Genomic DNA, 3,394 nt, shown 5'->3' with positions numbered 1-3,394 from the left:
AAAAGAACAGTAACAAAACAGTAAACTGTAAAAGCAAACAAAAGCATAAAAAAGAAAAACAAATCTGCACCATCATAAATTGTAAAAGAAACCAGAAAAGTTCAACAAAACAAATAAGAATGACAACTGCATAAAACAGGCAAGAACTGAAAGCATAAATACAAGTACAAAAAACAACAACAATCTACTTGTCATGACTCCACAGTCCAGTGAGCAGGGAAAATCCTCCAAAGAAACTCCAACAGTAAAATGAAACACATAAAATACTGCATAAATCAATTAAAAAATAACGACATAATTAAATACAAACACAGAATTATCTGCATATCATGACACAACCGTCCAAAAAGTGTGAAACAACTTTGAATACCAATAGATCCTCTGAAACAAATAGGAACATAAAAAGCTGCACAAAATAAATATGCATGAATACATACAATGCAAACATAAAAACAAAAAACTTCTGACACCTCGTGTTTTACGTGAAATAGGAAGAATTAAACAAGAGGGACTCTCACTGACCCATTGCAGGTATTTTAACAGTAACAGTTAAAGACTCTAGAACAGTAATGCAAAAAAAAAGGAAAAGAATAAGAAATTAGATGTCAGAACACCACCTTTTTGTCAGTAAGAAACCTACCTCCAACACCAAGAGAATATGTAAAAGAAATTAGAATAATATCACATCTGCAGAAAAAACATAAATTAAAATAATAAAAAACTGCATATCACCACAACACTCTTCAATGTAGAAGAACATCCAACACCAACACAACCTACAAAAGAAACTAGAAAAATAAAGCAAAAGAAAAGAGTGACAAAACAGTAAAACAAACGCAAAAAACAACTGAATTAACCACTTGTATCTGAAAGCTGAGAAAAATTTTCAGGTATAAGAAAAATGCCAGCCAAATTCTAATCCAGTCAGGTCCACCATGTGTCTCCTTTGAGGTTAGTCCAGTATATGAAGGATTACATTATGGAACGATGCAAAATACTGGTAACAATAGATTGTGGCATCCTATTTATAATGATACATCAAAGGACGGAATGTCACATCAAAGGACGGAATGTCACACCAAAGGACACACTGTCATCCTGTGTTCTCACACTCACGCACACACACACACACATAGTCTTGCAGGTACATTAACAGTAGCAGTCAAAGAAACTAAAAGAGTAAAACAAAACATAACAAAATCACAAAAAAACCCTACATAAGACAAATTTTAAAACACATAAATACATGAAAACAAAAAATAAAAAGAATTAACTATATGTCATGACACCACTCTGCAATGTCATTGAGATTCTTCTTCCCTCCACAAATTTTTAGTTTATCCCATGTGTTTGTATAAGCCATTGGTATCTGAAAGCTGAGAAAAATCTTCAGTTACAAGAAAAATGCCAAACCAATTCCAATGCAGTCAGGTCCACCATGTGTCTCCTTTGAGGTTTGTCCAGTATATGAAGGATTACATTATGGAACAATACAAAATACTGGTAACAACAGAATGTGGCATCCTATTTATAATGACACATCAAAGGACGGGGTGTGAGAAGGTGAGCACCCTCCTTCTCACGGTCTCCCACGAGGGACGCGTTTTGATGGCCTGCGAGGCAGCGTCGAACACTTAAAATTAAAAAGACGTTTCGGACTTTGTAGCGCATATACGCGCTGACGCGTGTGTGCGCACACACACACACACACACTCCCAAGGACACGGAGAAATGGACTCTATCGTCAGTTTATGTATATGCAAATGCTTGGTGACATGTTTGGCGTGGCGTACGCCATGGACGCTTCGGCGCTGAAAGTTCAGCCCGCTGCGTCGCTCACCTTCCACAACCACAACTCACCCGTGTCAGTTTTCTCCCCAGTTTAGCATCCAGGCGTGTAGTGAGGTACCCACTACTCGTCCACCTCTTCATTTCAGTTTGTAAAGACTCTGGTTTTTCATACACTCATAATCACCTGCACTCCCGGTCCGACTCCACTGCTTCTCTGCGGAAGCGCGCGCCGCTGCAGGGGCGGACTTTATTGGGCCCAGGGCAAGGGGGCATGGCCCATTGCACTCAGGGGGTTTTTATTTTTCTATGGTATTGGCTATGTGGTGTTTGTATAAAATTATTGTGTGGTGTGTACATATTTGGTGTGTGGGTAAATTAACTTGTGCATTATTTATTTGTTTGTATCCATTTATTATGATTATAGTATTGTATGGACCATTATGTTTATTGGTAATCCCCTCAATAATGGTTTGGACCATTTGGGCTCTACAAGCAGCCCTATTTAAAGGAGCCTCATTTTGCACTTGTGGTTCCTTGGGAGAACTAGTATGTGCTGTTGTGAGAGTTGGTTATCGGTGTTCAGTTCCTGCATTATTCCTGCATTTTGTCTGCCTGTGAAAACCTTGTGTTCTGGGAGATTAAAAGGATTTTTCCTGGCACCTGACGCTTTGCTGCCTCCTGTTTTCAACCTCTTCCACCTGAATCCGGTCTTGCCGAGATCCCGTTATTCGGGGAGACCACTCTGGTCCCTCACATTTGGTGGCAGCGGTGGGATCTGTGGCCATCGGAGAAGCTGGAAAAAAGAGTTGGAATGAGAGGTCGAGCAGGGAAGCGAGGCCGTGGGGCGCAAGACAGCCGAACTGGGGTGAGCATGGATTTTCCCATCCAGACCCCAGTGGACACAGAGGAGGAAGAAGAGGTGCAGACAGACGGTGAGGTCGGGGCCCAGGCGTCGGGCGGAGAACAGCCCAGTGAGTGTGACCTAGCCACCCTGCATCAGCTCCTGGTCAGGAACCTTCGAGCCCAGGAGAGGGAGGCATCGAAGCAGGAACAGAGATGGAGGGGTGTCCAGCTCCAGCTGAATCAACTCAGGGAAGATGTTGATGCTGACCGTAGACGTCCACCTCCAGCACCACCTATGCATCAGCCAGGGGGTCTCCATTCCCCACTGGGTGACGTACCAGCAGTAGCTCCAGCAGCACCAGTATCTCCAGCAGCAGCAGGACCAGCTCCTGCACCAAGGGCCTGGTCCAGTGCGGCGATCCCCAGATTTGAGGAGGGGGATGACATCGAACAATACCTGACCACATTTGAGCGGCTAGCTATGGCTTACCGCTGGCCAAGAGAGGACTGGGCGGTGATCCTGGTGCCCTACCTCTCTGGCAAGGCACGTAGTGCGTATGGGGCAATGGACATAAACCATGCTATGAACTATGATCGTGTGAAGGAGGCCATCCTAAACAAATATGAGATCAACGAGGAGGTGTACCGGAGGAGGTTCCGTGAACCAGACGTCAGGCCGGGAGAAACGCCTCGGGAGCTGTACACCCGCCTCAAGGATCTCATCAACAAGTGGATTCGGCCGGCAACGAAGACAATTGAC

The 3,394-nt window shown here is 43.8% G+C and overlaps 1 long non-coding RNA gene across 1 annotated transcript; it reads right to left on the bottom strand.

Annotated features, from left to right (window-relative positions):
* Window positions 1–222: 222 nt before the first annotated feature.
* LOC124072630 lies at window positions 223–1,534 on the bottom strand. Its single transcript, XR_006845563.1, has 2 exons — window positions 1,414–1,534; window positions 223–788 (listed from the first exon to the last, which is right to left on the bottom strand). It is a non-coding gene; the product is annotated as an uncharacterized LOC124072630 (long non-coding RNA).
* Between the last annotated feature and the right edge of the window lie 1,860 nt (window positions 1,535–3,394).

Source organism: Scatophagus argus, chromosome 2, assembly GCF_020382885.2.
Source record: "Scatophagus argus isolate fScaArg1 chromosome 2, fScaArg1.pri, whole genome shotgun sequence".
Classification (NCBI taxonomy): domain Eukaryota; kingdom Metazoa; phylum Chordata; class Actinopteri; family Scatophagidae; genus Scatophagus; species Scatophagus argus.
Note: the sequence above shows the minus strand (reverse complement) of the source record. Positions and strands in the feature narration are given on the sequence as shown.